Source organism: Dasypus novemcinctus, chromosome 6 (genome assembly GCF_030445035.2).
Source record: "Dasypus novemcinctus isolate mDasNov1 chromosome 6, mDasNov1.1.hap2, whole genome shotgun sequence".
Taxonomy (NCBI): Eukaryota; Metazoa; Chordata; class Mammalia; order Cingulata; family Dasypodidae; genus Dasypus; species Dasypus novemcinctus.
In genome coordinates, this window is record NC_080678.1 from 53,450,759 (window position 1) to 53,476,621 (window position 25,863).

The 25,863-nt window shown below is 39.5% G+C and overlaps 2 pseudogenes; both read right to left on the reverse strand.

Moving 5' to 3' along the window:
* Positions 1–16,633, reverse strand: LOC131278729 (lysosomal acid lipase/cholesteryl ester hydrolase-like; annotated as a pseudogene).
* Positions 16,634–17,635: 1,002 nt separating this feature from the next.
* Positions 17,636–25,863, reverse strand: part of LOC101440664 (lysosomal acid lipase/cholesteryl ester hydrolase-like) — a 29,617-nt pseudogene continuing 21,389 nt past the window's right edge.

A 25,863-nucleotide genomic window follows, 5' to 3' on the forward strand; every position in this document is an offset into this window, starting at 1 on the left:
TTTTGCATCAGCACCCATTTAGCTGATTACTACAGTTGCCTCATTTCTACAATGGAGGAGGAGTTGGATATACAGTCCTAAAATTGACGGTCCTGCCTGCAGCCCATGGGCTATCTGCACAGGGTTTGAGGGCTGCCAAGTCTCCACCCACAGCCTCACTAACGTGGGGCCCACAGGATAACTTACAAAGCTAGTGTTTCCAAACATCTCTAACCTTCCTTACTCTTGAGACTTCAGTCTCCTCCCCAAAAGGGAGGAAGAGATGTTCACGAGCAGTAGCAGCAAGATTTACAATGAGTAAGGAGTGGGAAAAGATGTGAAAGATTTAAGTCCAGCCAAAGGAAAATGGAAAAATAAAAGGCGATTAAATCATGGACAAACCACATACACACAATTCTTCAGGCCTGAGGCTCACTGAGTCTTATTGAAACCTTTAAATAAGACACTTAAATGTTACAAAGTAGTAGTATTCTGCTTGCATATATTAACCAATACTAAATATTGTTATTAAAGCTAAAGTAACTATCACAAAAACTTCTCTTCGCCTGAGAGTATTGTAAGGAAAAATTGCACGAAAAGTATGTGAATATGGGCTTCCTGACATAGGGATGCAATTCAGGGGTAGAAATATGAACACACAGAAAATGACAAAAAGAAGACAAGTCCCTGAATCTTGGTGTAAAAACATTCATGGGCACATGTTTTGTGTGTGTAAAATTAAACTTGGACGCTGTTATCAAGGGCAGGACAGGGTTTTTCTACACCATGACATCATTACTGAGATACAGCAGCTGTTTAAAAGAAAACCAGGTGATAACCAGTGATAAAGTCTCTCTTTGGGATTTAGTGCAATTAGTTTTCAGAGATTTCAGCAAATTATTTTGCTTGGCCTGAGCCATTTATCCATTTACTAACTCACAGCTATAGCAGATAAGTTTGATAAATAAAATTCATCATGGGATATCTGTAACTGGCACAGCTGGGATTTCACTGTATTTAGATCTGTACCTACTGAATAAGCATGAAAAAAGTATCACTTAGGTGCATAAATACAAAATCCTTAGATGGGAAAGCAAGGAGATGAAAGCTAGATACTTTTACACTGAGAATTTCTCAAGTTACTTATTAATGAACATCAGTTTGAAAAGGCAAATAGGTGTTAATTTGCCTTGGGCAGAAGTAAAAACCTAATACAGTGCATTTTATATTGGAAGGATAAAGAGAATAAGTATCTTTTCACAAAGACTTAAAGAAACAACACTATAGTTGAGACATTAATTCCTTAATCAGCTGGTAATTTTAAACAAAAATAGCTAGTGAGTTTCTAATCTTCTTTAGAGAAAATTGGGCATCTTCAAAGTCTCACAATTACCTTGGATATAAAAGGAAAAAAGACCCGGGAAAGAACTCTACATCTTTTAAGTCTGGCTTTCATATTTCCTTATGATATGAATAATTTCATTATACAACCTCCAAGGGGCATCCAAGCCCAGATAAAGTCGAGATGCTCCCATTCAGGAATAGTCTTGTGGTACACCAGGCAGGTGATTTGGGTCAGTAAGACTGACATTATTGATGTATGCAAGCACATCATGTCCCCCATTCCAGACTGCAGTCGGCACCAGCATGTCTTTCACGTTGTAAATGGAGGGTAACTCTACAATTAAAAAAAAGAAACAGGGAACTTGTTTCTTTTTTTAATTTTCAAAATCACAAAGAATAGTCTTCATTAAACATGTAGTCACTTTGATGTGAGTAGAAGAGAATAACTTTTGAAAATCACTATCAGGTTACCTTTTCAACTACCATTACCAGAACAACCCAAAAACCAAACTCACAGTGAAGGATAAAGACTGCTAGTTATTGAGATGCTATCATATGCCACATGGGGCACCATGACAGAGGCTGGGTCCCCTGTGAGAGGCACAGCTCTCCCCACCTACCAGATGGCAGTTAGAGGAACCAAGGGCTTGGGAAGGTGCTTTGGAGGCATAGCCTCCCATGTTCTCCCTCGAGGATGGAAGGCAGGCTGTAAAAATTCTCTAAACATCAGCTTCCTCATCTGTACATCAGAGATAATCACACCAATTGTACAGGAGACAGGGGAAATGCGCCATACACTCAGCACTCAAAAATGGAAATTTTACCTGTGTGTGGGAAAGGAGGCCTTGGCAATGTAATGTGGCCAAGGCCCCAGAGTCAGCAGGTCACTACCCTAGGATGGTCTGACTGCTAAGTCTGTGTCTGTAGTATGATGAAATGACATGTCACAGTGGAGATTATTTAGTGCCCATGACAGGGCAAGGAGGAGAGGCCCATCCCACAACACCCACCTCAGGGCTTGTGTTAGTTTAGAATTGAATGAGGAAACACAAATGCATTCCTGTCTAACTCTCCCAAATACTTCCCATAGTAATGACCCCCATCAGAATCCTAGTACCCTGGCTGGCTTCCGTGATGAGTTTTCAGGGTCCATTTTATTCTTTAGACTTTGAAGACTTTACCTGGTTGTAATGGAAATAATTCTTGGCACTGCTTCTCCAGTCAAAGGCTTGAAACTTTTGGGACTTAATAGCCTGAAAAGAAGGCAGTTTGGGGAAAAGTTATCTGATACAGAAGTTTGAGATAAACTCATAGGTTGCTGGATTTAGTCACAGACTCAGAAATTACTTTATATAGACTACTCTTTAATTCCAAACTGTAATTTAAAATTAAATAACTTTTTTTCACTTTTCTTTACTACATGACTCAATTTTTCATAGTATAATTGTACAGTAGCTATAAGAGGGCACAGAAAAGCTACAAACATATGCTTTGCATTATACTAGACCAATACTTGCTTCCATTGGATGACCTTTAGATGATGTTTTCTGCTTAAATTTGAATCAAACTTTTTCTGAGAATAACTCTTTTACTTGGGAAAGAAAATATTTATTGATACGAAACCACCATGTGTTCTATATCCCCATCCAACTTGTCTAGTAATGCTCTTTCTTTGTCAATAATTAACACTTTTTCTTTTTTGTGTACCAGAGCTGGTGTAATCACCAAATTGTACTGCAGGTCAGTACAACTTGCACCTAGTTGGGGAGATGAAAGTCATGGGTTGATATCTTATTTACAATTTTAATGTATGCATATTTACAAGAGTCCAATATAAAACCATTAACAGTCACTTTTTAATTTTTTAATTTCTTTCTTTCCCCTTCCCCCGCCCCACCTCCACTTGTCTGCTCTCTGTGTCCATTCACTGTGTGTTCTTCTGTGACTGATCCTATCCTTATCAGTGGCATCAGGAAAGTGTGTTTCTTTTCATTGCATAATCTTGTTGTGTCAGCTCTCTGTGTGCACAGTGCCATTCCTGGGCAGGCTGCACTTGCTTTCGCACTGGACGGCTCTCCTTATGGGGTGCACTCCTTGCACGTGGGGCTTCCCTATGTGGTGGACACACTTGTGTGGCACAACACTTCTTGCGCGCATCAGCACTGCACATGGGCCAGCTCCACACGGGTCAAGGAGGCCCGGGGTTTGACCCACAGACCTCCCATGTAGTAGGCAGACACCCTATCCATTGGGCCAAGTCTGCTTCCCAAAGTCACTTATTTTTAAAATTTGGAATAATGCAAAGCCATACATCCCCCAGACCCCAAAGTTAAAAATATGTCTAGAATTAAATCCATAACTAGCATTCCTAATGAATTGGAAACTATGTGTAAGTTTTGACCACATGATGGCACCACAGTAACTGGTACAAAGAGATAGCCAACCATGCTTTTGATGTGTGTGAAGTTTCAGTCCTTACCAATTGCATATAAATCTACTGTTTGGTATAATAAAAGGTAGTGTCATTAGATAACACAGAGGATTGCTAAAGGAGAAATTTTAGCATCTGCTTTTGTCATTTCAAATGACAGATATTAAATATATGTGGCACATTTAACAATCAGAACAAAATATGGATTTACAGCACCTCTTAGGACACCTGTTCCCTGTCCACTTATCAGTGAAAATATCTCAATGTGAGCTGCTCTGCTGCTGTACTCAGATGTGAATTTGCTACTTGCTCAAATCTGTATTACAGCATTTATATAAAGTTGAGTATGAATATAAAGGCAAAACTTGTCTATCACTCAGGCTAAATTTCTAAGCTTGAAATTTGTACTGAGAGTCACCTTAGTACTTCAAAAACTATTCACTGGAAAAGGCATCTCAGAAGGAGGGAAATATGGAAAAGTTTGTTTATAGTAACAAAAACACGAAAATAAGCTAAAGTTTTTAATAGATATTTGGTTAATTGCATTATGTTACAACAATATACCCAAAGAGTATGCTATGCCACAATAATAAATATAAATATAAGACAGAAACAGAAAACTGTTTCTAAAGAATATTTATTAATAATATTAAGTGGGAAATAGAAATTGAAACACAATAAGTACTATGGTTACACTTATGTAACAACATGTGGCTGAAGACCAGGTGGAAATAATTGTAATATTAGGTTACACAGTTTTAAAGTGACATTTATAAAGTTATTTTTAACTCTCAATTGCTAATAAAAATGTAAATAGTTCTTTATAATACAATATGTATTGAAGTCTTAAAAACAGTACAACAGTCTGACGACTAAGTCTTCTTCTTCAAGTGTATCCTAAGAAAAACAAACTGTGTGATGTATAAAGATATATCTATAATACAATATAACACAATATATTCCCAGGATAGTTTGATAGTGCAAAGAGACTATAATGAGGAAGAGATGGTGGGAGTAGTGAGGAGCAGAAGGGGGTGAGGGAGAAAGAAGAGGAAGATGGGGAGAAAAAAATTCATGCAATGGAAAACTTGCTCTGCATTAGGAATACTTTTGAAATTTAGTTTGACCTGGACATTCTCACCCTCAGTGTCCATTCTTGCCTTCCTGCTTTCAGTACTAGAACCACTCAGGCGTTTACTGAATACCTGGCCACCCAGGTAGAAAGCACACCTCCCAGCCCCCCTCACAACTAGGCATGGTCATCTGGCTCACTTCTGAGCTACCTCCTAAACATCAAGCCCCTGGACCTTCCTCGCTCCCCACTTCCTGTGGGCTGGAACAGACATGGAGATGACCTAGCTTCACCCAGGCAGAGGAGGACAGCACCCAGGGGTGGCAGAGCTACAGGGTGGAGTACACTAGTCCCTGCATGACTTTGCAGCACACACCCCTCCACCAGCACCCTAGACCACTGATCTCTGTATTATGAGAAAGAAAGAAATTGCTTCAGTGGCTGTGTTTTTGGGTCTCTGATACAGCAACTCAGTCTGTATCTAACAAATACAATGCTATTTCATTAAATAAGGAGGAATGTTACAGAAAGTGCATGTCCTATGATCCTACTTTAGTAATGGGAATGATTATACCAAACAATTGTAAGATGATACCAAAATACTACTAGTGCCTACCCTTGGGTGGTACACACACAGGTGGTTTTTCTTCTTTGCACTCACATGCTTTCTAAAATATGTGCAAACTTTATATTAAATGTCCTTTTTACAATGTTTTAAGGAATATCTTACCAAGAATTGTTTTTTAAAGTTAGGTTGCAAACAATGGAGTACATTGTCAGCTGGGGCACTTATTAAAAATGCAGATCCCAGGGATACACTCCCTAGGAATTCTGATTTTGAACAGATCTTGAGGAGGGCCCAAGAATCCATATTTTTACTAGCACCCTAATATTTCTGAACAACAATAAAGATGTACTAGAACCAACCTTCACATAGGAATGAGCACCTGGGATTTGGGCAGGGCTTGCAAGAGGGCCAGAGAGAGAAACGAGAGTCTCAACTCTGGGGCTCTTTGGAATTTGTCAGGCTCCAACGAGAATAACATTTGTAAGCTAAATTTAACAGACAATTAAAGATCTAGGTTTTGGAAATGAAAAATGGAATTTTAATTAAGCAAAAAGCAAACTTCTGAATGTACTATGAATAAAATGGCTTTTGAGGGCACCTCCTGACTCATACCACAGGAATCTCCCAAATCCACACCTGACTTGGGGCTTTCAGCTGCCAACACCCAGGCCCCACCCACCTTCAGCAGCCAATCCCAGCAGGCACTGGGGCTGCCTCCTGGAGCAGCCTGACCAAGGGGTCCCAGACAGGCAGGGTGGCAGCCTCTGGCCCACAGCCCAGAGAGGGCGGGATCAAGGAAAAGGGTCCTGTGGAGTCACTCTGTTGAGCAGCTATTTTACTGACAAAGAGATGACACAGAAGACACAAGGGTCAAGGGCAAGGCTGCCTTCTGCAGGGAGTCTGGGCTTTGGAAACGGTTATGAAAAACTCCAAAATAAGTAGAGCCTAAAGTCACAAGGTCACGACTGGGCAAGAGAGCTGTGCTTGGGAACTCAGCCTGCAACCCTGACTCCAGTCAGCTGCCACAGAAAAGGGGCCAGAATAAGAGCAGGGTTCCTGATAGGCTAGTGGGTGGTCATGGGTACTTTGCCAAGGACCTGAGAATTGGGCACTTGCCAAAGCCACTGAGCTAGAGCATAGCCCAGCCTGCGCCTTCAGTCAGTTGTGTCACCCTCCACGCATCCTTAGGAGTGCACTAACTGCTGAGGTGACAGAATTTCACCCTTTCTGGCAAAATATCTATGGTAGAGAGGGAAAAAGACTCAGAAAAGGTAGAGGGCAAAAGATAAGGATAAAAAAGAAGAAAGAAAATACCCCAACTGCAAAAAAAAAAAAAAAAAAAAAAAAGTGGTAGGCCTAGAAAGAAAATAAGTGATAAAAATTGTCTTAACAAAATTACTGTTTTTTCATTAATAGTTCTTGCCTAAATTAAAATAGTTTATTTTTCCTCACAGAATAAAATGAAGGATATAAAACTTAAATGAATATTAAGGAAAGTTAAAAGTTTCTGGGAATGCTAACTAAAATTTAATAATTTTTTTCAAAAAGTGTGTTTCGTCCTAAAATAGGATGGCTAATTTTCATAAACTCTTGGGAATTAAATGCATGTAGCAAGTTGTAGACTGTATTGTGGTGACTTTAAGAGAATGTGTTCTCTGAAGGTAAAATTTGTCTTAAAATAATACAATTATAGTCTATATGGTTATAAATAATTATAAAAAGTTGAATGAAGCATTGTTTAAATTAAGCTATTTAAATGGCTAATTCCAGAAAGTCACTATTAAACAAAAACTGAATTGATAATAATAATAATAATAAAAGGTAATTTTATAACAGGAAAGCTTGTCAGCAGTCAGCCTCCCCTGCCAACTTGCTTCTGGGAGACTGTTTTTGGTATTGCATGCTACTAAGTTTAAAGTGAAGAAAAGTTTAATGTTGATGGTAATTATATGTTATAAGAAGTTTGCCTGGTAACTTATGTATGTGGGAGGTATGGAATGTGTTCTTATTTTTAAGGAAATGGGAGAGGATTTTGTTCTGAGATAAAATGATTGATTGCTGGGAACAGTAGAGTGTGGGACAAAACCTGAATGAATACTGAAAGTGTAGAAGGTTTGTGGAAAAGAAATTTTTATGATTAAAGTTAAATAAAATTTGATGGGCCTATCTATAAAGTTTTAAAAGCTTTAGTATCAAATATTATGTATCAAAGTTAAAAATTTTGTTCTTTCTCAAAATCTCTCAAGTCATTCATCTGTTTTGGTAAAAGTTTCCTGAATAATCAGTATACAAAGAAAATCCATTTCATCAAAATAGCTTCTTGTGCTTTAACCTCATCATTTCCTCAATGTTTGAAGAAGAAAAGGTCTTATCTCTTTTAAAGGAACATAATGTTCAAACCTGCTTTATCAAAATTAAATCCTGGAAAGTAGCTTTTTATTTCAAAGTAATTGCAAGAGATTTGTTCTTTGACCTTGAAAGAAAAATTAAATAGTTGAGTTCATTTAATATGTTATAAGTTGAATGGAATGTGTTTAAAAGTATTATAAAATTAACAGGTTTTTTTTCTTTAATCCTCTGTTAGTTAAAGTTGAATGAGTAAAAGGTTCAAATGAATACTTAAGAGTGTATAAATTTACCAATATTTCAGCATAATATTAAACAGAAGTACAGTGTGGTTAATTATGGTTTTAATTATTATAAAAAAGCATGTGTCACAGAAACAACCTCTTATCATAAATTAAAATAACAGCACTGTTGTATGCAGCAGTCCAAATATTGCTAGTTTGTTGCAAAAAGTTAATGTCCAGCTGTGTCACTATCACTTTGTTTTAAAACTTGCTAAGACTTTCTTTAGTGTCTTCTTAGACAAGTCAAGCCAGCCTGCACGCCTCTATCTGTGCAAAACCCAACAATGGACTTTTGCAGTGCTTTTTGGTGCTTTGTGATAGCCCAACCATCTCTCCTGGCATGGTAATAAAAATCTGGCTGTGTAGAAAAATTCTGTGGCTAAAACCCTACTGATAACATTACTAACCAGTAATCGTTTTTTCAAAATTAAAAAAAAAAACATCAGAGAGAGTAGTATCTTAAGAGCCCGAACTAAGCAAACAATTAGAACAGGCTGCAAAGTCCCTGCTGCTCTATCAAATTCTTAAGTGTTGTTTGGTTGGGTAAAATAAAACTATACTTTCTGCTGTAATTGATAAAGTATGTTTTCTCATGTTAATAGAATTTATAATATTATTAAAATACTAAAAATCTTTCATCCCTCATTTAGCTCAAATATTAAAACCATTGTATGTATTAATTGGGAAAAAAATCCTTCATGGAAGTAGGAAAACCTCCAGCAACTGATTTAAATAATAAAAGGAAAATAAATTGTGGACATTAACTTAGCCTATGAATTAGATGTAGCAACCACCAATATTTGCTCTGGGTGGAGTTTGTGGCAAACGCAAAATTCTAAACAAATACCCCTTGGGATTTAATCACAATTCTGGAAAGAGGCCAAAAGTACAATATAAAAAAGCAATTGTGTGCGGCATAGGAGGTCCTGCTAAAAGTGAAAGATTTAACCCAATAGTGTCTGGTCACTCTGAAGACTGCCATCCCTATCCAGGGGTGGATTGCAAATACTAAAAGCAAGACAGAAATGATGGACTGTTGTAAATCACCCTGAGATCTATGAAAAAACATCCAGGATACCTGCTAGTAGTAATAGGTGACTGTCTGTCATGTCCCTGCCCACCCCACTAACATCCCTTTTAGGACTGTTGACACAGATGCCTTTGTGAAGATCCAGGGCCCTACCACTAAAACCTGAGAAAAAGCAAAGTGGTTCCACTGAAAAAACAAACATCATAAGTACCAAACCTTGTGGTGCCTAGCCCAGCAGTTCTGGCTGCCTGTTACTTGCCAACAGCTCACAAACATCCCCCATAACTTCCTTCATGCTTACTCCAGTGACTGTAACATCAGATCCCTTCTGCTCTTGAGAGGAATGAGCCCCAGATGCACAATTCAAATCCTCTGGGGAGTAATACAACAAAATCCACCCAAACTGTATTCATTACTTTACAAAAACAAAAAGGGGGAAAAGTGGAAATATGGCCAGAAGTTAAAATACTTCATTGAAACCACTACCAATTGCTGTCATGCATCACATTAACTTTACAAATCCTCGAACTGTGAACTTGCAGCTTGTGTCTGCCTATGGACTTTGGACCTGCATGACCTCTCTTAATGCTATTGTGGCAGAAATTGTTAACATTACAAAGGAAAATGGATACTGTCCCCTTGGGCTAATGTTACTCATAGTCATAAACCGCAAAAGAATTTGGGGAAGATATTTCTTGGAATTGCCCCCACTTACAAATGGTTGGGGAATATAAATAAAATAAAACAGTATTTAACCCTTAATCAAACATATCATTTTAAAGCCTGTGTTAGAGATCCATTTGTTTTCAAAACAGGTAAGGTAACTATTAAGAATGACTCATTGTTTTATAAAAGTGGTGCCTTGTATACATGTCTACCAGAAAGTGTGTTGCAGGATGGAGAAACAATAGTGATGGCCAGAAGAAGAAAAGGCATCTGGATACCTGTGAGAATGATGCAGATTTGATAGTCATCTCCTGAAAGTCAGTTATTGCTACATATGGTACAAGAATTCTTGAAACGGACTAAACACTTTATTGGACTGCTTATTATAAGCATTTTCAGACTAATTGGAATCATTATAGCTGCTGCTACCACTATGGTAAATTTACATGAAAGGATAAACAACAATACATGCATGATTGGCATAAAAATGCTAGTGATTTGTGGCATAGCCAAGAGCACATTAATGAACAGTTAAATAATCGGGTTAATGATTTAGAATCACCTGTTTTGCATATTGGAAATCAATTGTATAATTTAAACTTGTTAAGGGAATTGAAATGTGATTGGAATGAAAGCAACTTTTATATTACTCTTCTTGCCTATAATTCATTGGATATAGAATAGAAAAAAACTAAGAATCATTTGCTAGGCCTTAAAAGTAATATCTCTCTGGAAATAATTGAATTACAAAGAAAAATATTAGAAATGTCTCAAAATCAAATTCATATAGCCAATAATAAGAATATTTTTCTCAGATATGATTTCATATATTACAAAATTTAACCCAGTCAATTGGTGGAAATCACAGCATTTCCTGCCAGCTTTAGGAATAGGGCTAACCATATTTGTTCTGTTGCTCATGATTTTCACCTGTGCTGGACAGAGATTTCAAAGAAAATTGCAAAGTTTAACAACCATAGGACATGCGAATAATCTGGTGTTAGCAAAAGCACTTCATTAACATCCCCAAGTTGAAGAGCTTGGCCAGTAGTCAATGATGGGTAAGAATCTCAGAGGGGGGCAACCTAAAACAGGCATGGTCACCTCAACTAAAACAAAAAGGGGAAATGTTGGAAACTGAGGCATACTTTCATTACTTCTCTGGAGAAACTGGGAGAGAGTATCTTGAAACATCGAGTATTGAGCACCACCTGTACAAGAGGGCCCAAATCCTAGTTCCCCTTCTATTGGGGTGGGAATTGTTGGGTCAACCATGGTAAGATCAGCAGCTCTCATAAAAAGTCACTCTAATGTCAGCCAATTGTCAGCCCTAGTTATTCAGGACTTCAAGAACCTTGAATATCAAATTTCACATTTAGAAGAAGCACTTGATTCCTTAGCCAAGTTAGTCCTCCAGAACCGGCGGGGTCTGGACTTATTATTCCTCAAACAAGGAGGCCTCTGTTTAGCTTTAAGAGAAACTTGTTGCTTTTATGCTAATGACTCTGGCATCATTAAAAAAAACCTTAAATTTAGTCCAGAAATGATTAGAACGAGAAAAGGTTCAGTCAGCCACCAAAAATTGGTATAAAAGTTTATTTAATTAGTCCCCATGGCTTACAACTGTTATCACTGTCCTTTCAGGTCCCTTAATCCTCCTATTATTGCTGTTAACCAGCAGCCCACTCATAATCAATTGCTAAGTTTGATTTATGTGAGAGAGAGTGCAAACCATTAAGTTCTTAATCCTGAACACCCCATACCAAAACTTACTTATGCAGGACAATGGAGAGCACTCAAATTCAAGGGTTTAATTCTTCCCAAAAGAGATATAGGGAATGTGGAGAAGAGACTGTGACCACCCCCACCCAAGAGGAAAATTCCACAGCCCTCTAACTGCATATATCTTGCTACTGTAACAAGCTTGCTCCACTATAAAATCTTATCTCAGAGCCTCCTCCTGTAGAAAATCTTGTCAGCCCCTGCCAAAAGACCAACCTGACCCAGACCCTTGCAAATAACAAGAACTCTCCAACCACTTGTGACCCCTGACAGAATCCCCAGATAGAATACCCAGCACTTAATTAACCGCAAGCATCTGCTTCTGTACGTGCTTGCTTGCTGAGATATTTCCCCCTGCCCTGAACCTAAAGGCCTATATAAGCAAACTTCCCCCAAAATGTGGGGCTGCTCTCTCCTCTGCGTAGGATGAGGCAGGCACCACACAGCTAATAAAGCTCTCAACTGGAACTTTATACAGAGTCTGAGTCTGGTTGATATCGTTGGTCTATAACACAGCATGTCTGGGCTTTGGAAACAGTTATGAAAGAAATTCCAAAGCAAGTACAGCTTAAAGTCACATGGTCAAAGGTGGGCCAGAAATCTGTGGTGGGGAAATCAGCTTGCCACATAAAAGGGGCTGGAACAAGAGCAGGGCTCCAGATAGGCTAGCGGGTGGTCATGGGTACTTTTCCAAGGACGTGAGAAGCTGGCACTTGCTAAGGCCACAGAGCTAGAGCATAGCTCAGGCTGCGCCTTCAGTCAGCTGAGTCACCCTCCATGCATCCTTAGGAGTGCACTAACTGCTCAGGCGATAGTATTTCACCCTTTCTGGCAAAATGTCCTCTTGGGGAGAGAGGGGAAAAGGCTCAGAAAACGTAGAGGGAAAAAGATAAAGGAAAAAAAAGAAGAAAGAAAATACCCCAACTACAAAAAAAAAAAAAATGTAGGGGAATTTTGGTGGTAGGTCTAGAAAGAAAATAAGTGACTGTATACAGACATGTGACTAGGGGAAAAGCAGGAGCTGGAATGAATGTGTGAATATGAGGATTTTCGAAGGGAACAAGACACCTTAAAAGGCTTAAAAGGTGAAAGTGTGCTGTGCAGCATGTACTGCACTATTTTCCATTGCAGGTGCCCCTGAGCTAAACCTCAGCAAACTCTCACTGAGTTACTGACATCTGAAGTGTGGCCGACCTTCACTACAAGGAGCTGAAGCCTCACATGGCCCTTTCCGGTTCCTAAGTCCCAGGGAGATGGTAAGAACACAGCTCTCAGGGGAGGATATTTCTGAGGCCACTGAGTTCACTAATGTGCTATCACATAGCAAAGGTTCCCCACTCTTATGAAGCAGAAGAAGCTATTGGGCAGCTGATAATACATTTCTTAAATCACAGATTCTCACTGCTCAGCAAACAAAGGAAGTGACAAGTGATAGGTTGATAATAATAGGCTTAAGTTGTCTATCTACTGATCTTCCATGCATATTATGCTTACAAGGTAAATCCTGAAATAGAAGCGCCTATCTCCAAAGCTACTCTAAAATCATGTTTTATCAAGCAACATGGAAATATAATAAATCTGAGATTCAATGAATAGCAGAAGATTGAAGAGAAGGGAAGAGAAAGGAAAAGAAATGAGTTGACACAATTACTGCTTGGTGAGCCCACGGCATGGCGAAGTATGCTCCAGAGAGGACAGCAAAAGCCAGACTAACTCAACGAGGAATCCAGGACTCTGGGGAAGGAAATCAGCTCATATTTGTAAGCAGATTGTCCTTCTACTTGGAAAACATTTGCAGAGAGGTACCGCATGGAATGCGCAGACTTTCTAGCAATGATGCTACACAAACCCCCAACTTTGCTCCTGGAATACCTACCTGAGCCCAGTGTAACATGTTTTTCACAGAAGTTCCAGCAGGACAGTGTGCTGTATATACAGCCACTCTAGACTGCAAAATAAATATATTGAAATATGAATGAAAACAGCATAAAGGAGATATCAATAATACATAAATATTATCCTTTAAAACATTAAAAACTACAGAGTAGTAACCTCAAAGATATGAGAGATTATGGGCAGAAAAAAATTCTTGACTATAAATAAGTGCTATAAAATATGTACAACACACACACAGAGTATATAGGAAGGAAATGAAAAGCAACATGATATTCACACAGCCTAATGTGTTGTGATTATAGGTAGTTTTATTTTTCTTCTTAATGTGTCTCTGGATTTCCAAATTTTATATACAGATTTTATATTACTTTTATCAGCAGAAAAAAGAAAAATGAATAACATTTTTAAAAATCCCTGCAGCCTTCACTCCAGAATTTTAAAATCTGTTTTCAAAAATACAACACTACAAAATAAAAATATATTTAGGAACACATGTATATTACTGGCCAAAGGATTACATATTATAAAACAAATACACATGCACATATACACATATGTGCATATATATGGAAACAGTCATTCAAATTTAAACACACAGTAATTTTTTAAAAGAAACAAATCACTAGAATATCAGAAATTGTGGCAAAACTTCTCATTCAATATTTCCGTATAGATACAACATAGGAAGGTGATAACTGCCTGCCTGATGACAACAGCAAAGAGCATTCTAGGCACCTCCTGAAATTACTCTCCCGTCTGTTTAATGAAAAGACATTTGGAGCTCTAATGAGGTTGTACCTGCCTCACCTACATCATCTAATTCAAATACATTCACAGACAAAACAAAGGTACTGGAAGCTTAAAGGAGTCTTACTATAAACATACATACCATATTTAAATTATTCTCATTAAATCCACACAGAACTAAAAGGAGATTTCCACAAAGCTCCTTCAGAATTACATGGGGGCAAATATGAGTACTAAACCACTTCAAAAATGCACTCTGGGGAAGAAATTCTTTGACTCCAAATAAATCCTATAAAAGAGAAACAAACCCAAGAATATATTCAGTATCTCTTTCCAGTACAAATGTTTCCATGACCCACCTTAGAAGCAGAGATCAGAGGCAAGGATATCCATAGGTGAACTCAGGAGTAAAATGACAACCATGGAGATTCAAATAGGATACTGATGCCATAAGTTTACTAAGGCAAAATCTGCTAATCTACCTCAATGTTACAGACATGTGCCTAAATTCTCAAAATGAAGGAAAGGAGGCAGAAAATCCACTCATTTTACAGCTGCCTTGTATAGTGGGAAAGGGTCTTAAGGCTCACTCATCCTAGAGCCAGCCCCAGATAGTTTTCACCTAACTGTGATGGACTGATCCTGACTTCTGAGAAAGACTTGAGGCTGTGATAAATTAGCAATTTCTGCTGAGGGTACATCCACCTAGTCCAATCAGGGGTCATGAGCCAAATCGGGCACCCTACCTGCTTTTGAAAATAAAGTTTAATTGGGACACAGACACACTTATTTATCTATGTATTGACCCATGCTGCTTTTAAACTACAACAGCAGAATTGAGTCATGGGAACAACATACATATGGCCCATGATGCAGAAAATATTTACTATATTTACTATCTGTCTTGTACAAAAAAAATTTGTCAACACCTGGTCTACCTCCTTCCTGACCAATTGTCACTGGACCTGTGCTCAAGTAGATCCAGGGTAATTATTATGCCCACAAGGTAAACCTTCCCACACTTGTATAACAGGAAACAAATCTTCCTTATATTGAACCCAAACCCATTTATAATTTACACTCTTGCTCATTCCTACCCTCTGGATGGTCAAACTCAAATGCCTAAAAGGCAGCATGTAAACATAAATTAGTAAAACTGTGAAAGGAAGATGCCACCTGCCTCAGTGTTTATGACTAGGGAGTGTTCACAACTTCAGAGAACTGGAAAGCTTGTGCTCAGTCTACAGGGTACAACTGCAGCAGGCTCTGTCCTGTCTGGGGATAGGACTATGTGCCCAGTGGTGCACAGCTTCTTACTCTCCTCCCCCCAAAAATAATCAGCAATCAAGATTTTAATATTAAATACTCCACTTTTTAAATGGTGGAATTTAAATATAAAACATGTTCCAAACATATTCAGCCCTTCTTCAGGAAAATCTAACCCATGAATATACAAGTTTGTGATTTCTATGAAATCTGTCTTCTACAAGACATCCCATCAAGATCTAAAGACCAACACTGTGTCTCCTTTCATTTTCCTTTTTTACAGGCTTATGAGTCTAGCATTAGCTGGGGAGATCGAGGAAGCAAATTTGGCATGCAGAGGTCAAGTGACATGAAAAGGCATTTTTATAAATTCTTGCTTTGAGACTACATAATGGTCACATGTGACAAAAGCAAGTTTGTGAGGTTCTCTGTTAAAACAAATAGAAAGAAAAAAGAACAAGCATGGGAAGTGGTCGTGGCTTAACGGATAGGGCATCTGCCTGCTACATGGGAGGTCCAAGATTCAACCCACAGCCTCCTTGACCAGTATGGAGCTGGCCCATGCACAGTGCTAATGCGTGCAAGGTGTGTCATGCCCCACAGGGGTATACCCCACATAGGGGAGTTCCACACACAAGGACTGCACCCCGTAAGGAGAGCTTCCCAGTGTGAAAAAAGTGCAGCCTGCTCAGGAATGGTGCCACACACACGGAGAGTTGATGAAGCAAGATGGAACAACATAACAAGATACAGATTCTGGGTGCTCCTGACAAGAATATAACCAGACACAGAAGAACACACAGCGAATTGACACAGAGAGCAGACAACTTGGGGGGGGGGCAGGGAGGGGAGGTAAATTAATAATAATAATAAAAGAACATCAAGCAATCAAGTTAATAGGATGAACCATCAATGACCTGAATCACAATAACTTGTTTTCCTTTGACTGACATGGGATGTGAGGTTGACTTTGTACTTCAGAACTGCTACCCAGCACTAATGTGACAAACTCCACAAAATTACCCTGAAGGACAGAATATAAGGACAATGCAAAAATCACCTTATGTATATACAGATCTACACATATCAATTTTGATTTCTTTATAATTTGTGTTTTGAGAAAAAATTAGAAGGAAAATTTAACATTCACAGAAGGAACATGCACTTGTCAGAGCAGATAATTCAAAGGTTTTATGAATATTTGACCACTCACTTTGTCCATTTTCTGTAATACTACAAACACAATCATCTGGAAGAGATGATTCCAAATCCAGGATGTTTAGCCTACATTGAAATCTAGAGGGTGATTTGTGAAAGACACAGATCCCAAGGCCCCACTGCAGATATAAGAAAACACTTTCTCCAATGCAGAGGGAGAAAGAAGGGGGAGAACAAGTTTGTATTTTTACACACTACTTATTCACAATCTCCAGGAACTGAGGTATTTGGGAATTTTTATTGTTATCAAGACCCCCCAGAATGGGGAAATGAGTTGCTCATAACCTGCTGATCAGGCATGAAACTGGTAGAGCCACTCTGAAAGGCATATGTCTTTAAGAAAAACCATTGTATTAATCAGCCAAAGGGGTGGTGACACAAAATACCAGAAATCTGCTGGCCTTGATAAAGAGTATTTATTTGGGGTAGGAGCTTACAGATACCAGGCCATAAAGCGTAAGTTACTTCCTTCATGAAAGTCTATGTTTACATGTTGGAGCAAGATGGTTGCTGAAGACTGCCAGGGTTTAGGCTCCCTGGGTTCCTCTCTTCCTGGGTCTTGCTTCTCTCTGGGTTCAGGGCTCTTCTCTTTCTGGGGCTTGCATCTCTTTTCTGTGTGCTTTCCTCCTGGGGCTCCACCTTAAGACTTAAGCATCAAACTCCAACATCAAAAACTTCTAGCAACAAAAAGCTTCAACTCTGCCCTTTGTCATGCCCCTTTTATCTGTGAGTCCCCACCCACAAGGTTCTGGGACTCAACACCCTACTGACTTCATCCAATCAGAGCCATAATCATAATTTAATCATTTCCAGGTACAAAACAGTTTACAAACATAATCCAATATTTTTTTTGGAATTCATAACTATATCAACCTGCTAAACCGTGAAGAGAAAAAACCTTCTGTTTTATTGAAAAAAAAGTTGAAGAGGAGGAAGGCCTACATTTCCCACCACTGGCCAATTCTTCAAACCTGAAAAGGAAATTTCTGGGCAGGGGAAGGTGTGATCAAAGTACCTTGAGGAGAAGATCTGGAAGTTTTCCTAATACGACTATAGGGCTGGTGGTGAATTTGGCTAAAGTCGCAGGAGCCAGGGCAAAAAACATTTTAATCCTTTTGGCCAGGCAAGGGATCCGTAAAAATGCTATAAAACCTATGCAAACGAAAGAAAATAGGAGCTCCACGTTGAGAATTTGTTGTTAAGGGCAAGGGCTGCCCTTTTGTGTCATGCTCTAGAGAAAGCTGAGAACCATGCCAGCAATGCTGCAGTCAGGGAGCAAAACACTTCAAATCCAGATTGCCTGAAGTAGAAGACGTTCCCTGTTCCTTGAACAGTTTGAACCTTGCCATGTAAAGACTATCTCCAACAGCTCCACCTGACCATCTTCCTCCCCCACTCCCCCTTCCTTCCATCCCTAAGGACTAGCAGGCCCTTCAGTTATGTCATCACTTAAAAAGGAACTCATACAAATTTAGAATCTGTTGCTTTAAAGTATTTCTTAGCTTCATTTCAGGCTACTTCCAGCCTTAAACTAGACCCTAGAATGTCACCTGAGAAAGAATTAGGACAAAGGACATAAGTAGATAGGTCAATGAAGAGAGCCTAGCCCCATTCCTAAGATACGCAAATATATTCAAGTTGCTTTTTTGGTTTTAGCCTCCCAAATTAGCAAAGAGTGCTTGGTGGTAGTGAGAGTGAAGCAGTTTAACTGTACATACCAAGACACTGAAAAGCATTTGTTCTTCTAGAACTTATTCTAAGGAGATCATGCAATATGACCACAAAGGTGTTACACACAGTAAACATTCCAAATATGCAACAGAATTAAAATATGGGGCAGGTTCTTAACCTCTTAACAAAGTAAAAAATTTTGGATTCTGATGCTTTCATATTAGAATTTGTTGATAGAATGATGGGTAATTTTTATTTTCTTTGAACATTGCTTTCTTTAAATCAACACATTAATTTATAATCACCACATATTAAAATGCATATAAATTTTAAAAACTGGAAGTGGCTGTGGCTCCATCATTTGGGCTCCCATCTACTATTTGGGAGGTCTGGGTTCACATCCCACGGTCTCCTTGTGAAGGCAAACTGGCCAGCACACAGAGGAGAGCTGACAACCTGAGTGCCATGGAGGGCTCACAAGGAGATACAGAAAAAAACATGCAGCAAATGGACACAGAGAAGAGACAGCAAAAGAAAGGAACAAGCCATGGGGGTGGGTGGGGGGAAATAAATAAATAAATCTTAAAAAAAAAAACTCACTACCCTGAAAACATCATGCTAAAAAAAAAATCAGTTGGAAAAAAAATTTGTTTAACCATTTTGAAATAATATCAGTGTAACGTAGCAATCTTGGATCTAGTTTTGTTCCATTTAACTTTAAAAGTCAATATATTATCTTGTATATATTTTTTAAGTCTCTCAACTTATAAAACCTCTTGTTTTAACATTCCAATAAATTGCTTAACTAGTAAAATATATAATAGGCTCATCCAATTTCAAAGAAGTCATGCACCATGTTTATCCATTTTTATTAAAATCTGAATTTCTAGAGAAAAGAAAATATTACCAAAATTCCTTGCCCTATTTGTTATTTCTGCTTGGCATTAAAAAAAATAATAAAACTTGCATGTGAACCAACATTATTTTTGTATAGTTGACTTTTTTAAAAAAATATGTACTCCACTTTTAAGAACAAATGCAGGAAAGCAGATGTGGCTCAACTAATAGACCATCTGCCTACCACATAGGAGGTACAGGGTTCAAACCAGCGCCCCTGGCCCATGTGGTGAGCTGGCCTATACACAGTGCTGCTGCATACAAGGAGCACCATGCCACCCATGGATGCCCCTGTGTAGGGGTGTCCCATGCACAAGTGCACACCACAAGGAGAGCCACCCCATCAGAAAAAAGTGCAGCCTGCCCAGGAGTTGAACCGTACACACAGAGAACTGACGCAGCAAGATGACATGACAAAAAGAGAGTCACAAATTCCCAGTGCCACCAAGAATGCAATTGGACACAGAAGACACAGCAAATGGACACAAGAGAGCAGACAGTGGGTGGGTGGAGGGGTGGGGAGGGGAGGGGAGAGAAATAAATATATTTTTAAAAAAAGAACAAAAGCAAACTATGCAAAACAAAAAAAAAGACATTATATAAACTTGCTACCTTTATTACATACCAATTGTGGTGCCTTGAGAATGAGCCACATAATACAATTGTTCTTGGCCAGTTTTATTCAGAATGTAGTTAACTGAAGCTGGTAAGTCATAATTTGCCATCTCATCATAACTGTAATCCAAAAAGGAACTGATCCACTGAAATATTACTTACAAATAGAGCAGTCTACAAAGAATACCGGCATATACATAAAGAATATATATAATAATCACAAGCTGAACACATCTGGGTAAACCAGCACTGAGCAGAGGAAGCAGAACATTACCAGAAGCCCAGAAGTTTGCTTGAGCCCCCTTCCTGTCATGCTTCCCAAAAGTAACTCCTATCCTAATTTTCACACCAAATATAGTTTTATCATTCTTGGAAATTTTATATGAATGGAATTATATAGGAATTATTCTTCTGTATCTGACTTCAACCATGTCATATAGTTATGGGCTGTTAGTTCTCATTCCAGTGTGAGATTATACCACATTTTATTTTTCCAGTCCATTGTTGATGGGCATTTGGGTAGTTTCCAGTTTTTCACTATTGTGAATAGTGCTACAAGAAACATATTCTGTTGTGTCTTTAGGTAAAAGCTCATGTGCTTGCGTTTCAAGTCCTCAGCAAGCACAGTTTGGCAGATGGGAAGCAAGCCTGGAGGAGACCATAGAGCTTCCTTCTCTAATGTCTGGTCCTGGGCACAGGACTCGGAAGCCCTGCATGTGAGTAGTGCACACATGAGTGAGTGTCACCCGTGATGGAAAGCCAGCTGTTCATGAGCACTTATGATGGGCCCGACTCTGGGCCAGATGCTTCTTGTATACCTTCTTTAACCTGGCAATTACCTTGTTGAGAAATAAAAGGCATAACATTGCAGAAAAGATATCTAATGAGCCACTCCTGCCCCAGCTTCTGTAAATCAGCCTGTGAGAACATGGCCTTGCAGGAGAATATCACACATTGACTCCTGCCCCCCACCCCCACTTCTGTAATCTAACAAACCACTGCAGGCTCCACTTCTGTAAATCAGTCGGCGACCTTGCAACTGCATTCTGTTTCTGTAACCCCACTTGCAAAATATCACCTAGCAACATGTTACCAATGAGCAATAGTCATGCTGAGCCCACATAAAATCCTATATAAACCTATGAAAACTGAAAAATGGGGCTCAGATTTTGGAGATTGACTCTCCTCTGGGCACTCACATAATAAATCTGTTCCTCACATCTCCACGTATCATTCTGGGTTTCTCTGTCATTCAGAACTCCTGGCTTTGCTCCAACAACCTTATGAGGTAGGTATTTATTATCCCCATTTTACAGATAAGGAAACCTAAGCACAGAGGACCTAGATAACTTGTCCAATGTCATACTGCTATTAATTGCTAGAGACAGAAGTAAGAGAAAGAAGAAAATTTCAGAGGTGAGAATTTCTGGAAAGAAGAAAAATGAACATTTGAAATACATGTCTATGGAGGAAGGGGAAGAAGAAGAGATAAAATTCACCCAGCAGCCTCCAAACCAGCAGGAATGACAAAATGACTCAAGAATTCCTAACTCCTGAACACGTTGAATGCCTATGATGTAATTATTTATCTACAATGTCCTTTACTGCTTTTTATTCAATTAAAGAGGTATAAAACCTTTCACGAGACATCAGTTTCCCCTCTCCTATTACCTCAGAGTCATACTCTCTATGCCTTCACTGCTGAAATCCCCACGAATCTGAACTAAGGGCACTAAGGAAAGAGGCCCATGTGGTAATCAACTCAAATATATCTGAAAGCCCAAAATTCATCCTGAGAAACTGAAAGAGTCCTGTGTTTCTGAGACCAGGTGTTTCCTCAGCTGTTCCCCATCCACACGTCAAAACTAGCATCCGCGAGAATGAAGCCCATGCTGCTGTTGGCAAGGTTAGAGACCCAGACACTGGAATCTGCAAGGAGGCCATGCTGCAGAAACACAACTGGCCTGGGACCTGAAAGACACTTACACTTAAGAGTTAGCAATCCTGAATGATACTGCAGGGACAGATGCTAGACATTAGATAACCTGCCATAACCCAGTGAATGTACTGGGGGAGAGTGTAAATTACAATGTAAACTATAATCCATGTGGAGCAGCAGTGTTCCAAAATGTATTCACCAAATGCAATGAATGTGCCACAATGATGGAAGAGGTTGTTGATGTGGGAGGAGTGGGGGGGGGGTGGAGCGTGAGGTATGTGAGAACCTCTTATATTTTTAATGTAAAATTTTTTGTGATCTATGTATCTTCAAAAACATCCAAAAAATAAAAATAAATGCTAAAAAAAAAAAGAGTTAGCAGCACCAAGTTTCAAAGCAAACATTATATATTGCTAAATGGATCATTCATGAAAGATTCCACAAATAATGAAATAGAAACAAATTAAAATGTTGAGATAGGAATGTACTTCTATATAACATTAGGAAGAATGTTTTTAAACAGTCCTGGCAGGGTGGCAGTGAAACTAGACTATTTTTAATGCCTAGAAACAAGACACACTGGTTTGTTAATTTTTTAATATATTTTTAGGAACTTATAAATGATGTCTATAATTTGATCCAGTAATTGGATTTCTCACAATGTATCCTAGCAGAATAAACCCAAAGAAAGAAAGCACAAGTTCATAAATATTAATACACTTGAATATTCATATACATATATGTATATGTGGATTTATTTTATTCTCACCTATCCCTGGGACACTGTGACATAGTGGAAGTAACAGACTAGGGAGCTGAGAAACGCTGTTTCATCCAGAACAAAAGGGCCCTCAGCATGAGGGAGATGCAGTGGATATAACCCACTGCACATCAGAAGGTATTTCTATTAAGCATCACAGGTCATCCACAAAGAAAATATTAAATCCTGGTGTAGAAAATCAGTGAAAACTGGGCACTAATTGCTTGATTGTGTGAAGGCAAGAAAGTGCTGAAGAGATGAGGGCATGGGAAGCAGGGACAAGAACCAAGGTAAAATACAGCTCTTGCACATCCCAAAATCCATCAAGGATTTAAAGATTTGCTAGCAAAAGAAGTTTCTCTGTGGGTGGGTTAAGCCCACTATATTCACACCTTCTAGTGCTGGATTCTTAAACGTTTTGTTCCACAGACCCCTTTGCCAGTCAGGTGAAATGAACACTGCTGTAATTTATTCACTGTATACATTCATAAGTGAAGGAAATGCTAAATTTCAGTTAGGGGTCAGAAAATTAAAGGCAATAAGTTGATTGATTTTTTCAGTTCAAGCACATGGACCCCTAGTTAAGAATGCCTGTTCTGGTGAATTGGTTTAATTAAATATTTTCTCACCTTGCTAAGACAAGCTGATTGAAATGATAATCAGTTATTATTGAGTGCTTATGTGCTGTTGGTAATGGGGCTGAAAATGCTGTGAGGTTGGTCCTATTCCCATTAACAGGATGGGGAATTGTGGCTAAGAGATGTCAAGCAATTAGCCTAAGGAAGAATTACAGCTAGTAAGAGGGGAGTTGGGATTTGAACCCAAGTATGTCCTATGCCAGGGTCTGTGCTTTTAACTACTTTTCTATAGGAAAGAAGGTTTAACAAGAGAGAAGTCATCCTAGAACATACAGAGGGACACCAGGGAATGATGGGCCAACAGAGGAAAGCTATTTTACAGGGATGTACATCAAGGACTTGGAAGAAAATTATCTCTTGTAGGTGGAAGAGAGAGAATGGAGGCAAGGACACCAACCTCAACCCTGCCTGCCTGACTCTGCCCACCCAGGCAGTTCCTCTGAGGACCAGCCTACTGCATGCACCCCAGCTCCACAAGGCCTAGCTTTGTCTGAGCAACAAACTGACAGGCTGCCCCCCTCAGATGTGCTCTAGGAAGAATGGCAGCTGATGGCAAGGCCTGGAAGGATCACTTCTTGGTCCAGAGATGGCAAGGGAACTTATCCAGGTCAAGTAAGTCATTAGCACAAAGCTGATAAAGAGAAGCATCATGATAGTGACCACCTGGCTAGGCCCAAATGTGGGTGAAGGTGAAGAGGGCATTATGCAGTCTCCAAAACTGAATCTGCTGTAGCCACAAGCCACAGGAGGAGGTTGATGGGGTGAGTGGGGAAGCTCCTCCTGCCTCCCAAGCTCCTGCTCTTCTCCACTGCAACACTTGTCTCAACAAGCCTTCACTATGGTCTGAAAAGGTCGCAAAAACTACATTGTGCTCCAGGGAAGAATGAAAAGGAAAAGTAAGCTGTAGGTCAAGAGTAGGGGGAAAAAGATGGCTGTTGGCATGAGCCAGGCCTTGGCTTTTACTAGTTGTTAAACTTTGTAGGAGTTATTCAACCTCACTGAAATACAGGTGTTCTTTCCTAAAGAGGGATGATAGAGTGCCTGATAATTATCAAAGATTTAAAACAAAAATAGTCACTGATGATCATAATATATATATTAAAATAGTATGAACAGTATAAAGAAAGGTAAAATGAAGTGACATTCTTCAGCTCAGAAAATAACAGTATGGTCTTATTCAGAGTAACAGTAAGACCATACCACATGTTGACTATGTGTTAGGCTCCCTGTAAGGACTTTCATGCATTATCTCCATAAGCCACATGACAAGCTTCTGAGTTGGTACAGTACGCTGAATCCTGGACTCCCAAAGATGTCCACTTCCAAATCCCAGGAATTAGTTACATGGTAAAAGGGACGTTGTGGATATTGTTGACTAAAGGATCCTGACAAGAGAGCATCCTGGGATCTCCAGAAGGACTCATTGTAATCACAAGGGCCCTTATGAGATAGAGGCAAGAGGATCAAAGTCAAAAAATTGAGCTGTGACAATGGAACCAGGGCTTGGAATGATGGTCTACAAGCCAGGGAATGTGTGCAGTCTCTACTAGCAGGAAAAGACCACGGAACAGGTCTCCTCTAGAGCCTTGATTTAGGATGTGTGACCACCAAATGTTAGATGATAAATCTGTGTTTAAAGCCACTAAGTTTGCGGTATTTTCCCCAGCAGTGCTAGGAAAACTAATACAACTGAAGACCAGTTTTTACCCATATTTTGCAGATAAGGACTCTGAGGAACAGAGGGGATAAATAAGCTGTCCACAGTCAAGAAGCCAGTAACAGTGGAACCTAGATTCCGATGCAGGCGGCATGACTCTTGGACCTGGTTTTAACTACGCACTGCATGGCCTCCCCAATGAAGAGAGAGGCTGGGGAGTATCTTCAAGGGGGTGTCAGATCCCCACAAGTCCCTCTCAGCCTCCTTGCCTCAATACCTTCAGGGTTCTTAAATCCTGACATCCGCTGTGTGGGCAAGAGGGGACAAAGCCCTTTATGAAACTGTGTGCTATATCTTGGGTGTACAAGCATTTTTTTTTTTTCAGAGTCTGCCTGGTATCTCCTATCCTGGCTACTCACCAGACCCACCTGGGCAGCTTGTTAAGTACTCAGCTTCCTGAGCCCATGTCCAGAGGCCCATAGATGAGGTCCAAGAATCTGTAGTTTCAAAATAGTTCCCCAGGGGATTCTGATGCAGCCGAGGTCTTTATCTTGCCTGGAACCACAGCTTCCTGCCCAGCCTGACAGCCCAGGTTCACATGCTCTCAGATAGCACAGGAAAAGGCTTGCACCTTGCTAATTTAGGAGGAACCTTACAACCGACAGCCTTCTAGAACAGCTTGGAAGATATGCTGTAAATTGCTTAAGGGGCCCCTTAACCCCTGCAATGGCAGGATCTAAACAAAATGGCAACAAGGACTTTGCTTATGGTTAACACACATTCCTATTACTTTGTATTGAGAAATGCAGTGATTTGTCCCACAGCACACCTCTCTGCAATGGTGTGTGAGTCTGAACAATTCAGGAAGACTTTATATCTATCAAAGCAGACACTCAGCTCTGCCTGTACCCGTGACCCGACCCGTGGGTCAATGGAACCAAGACCTGAGGGAGGGAGTGGGAATGAAAAGGGACAAGAGACATAAAGAATGGAGACAAGACAGGATTCTGATCAAGTCTCGTTTATTGAGGGTCAATCAGGGGTATTCATAGCCAGG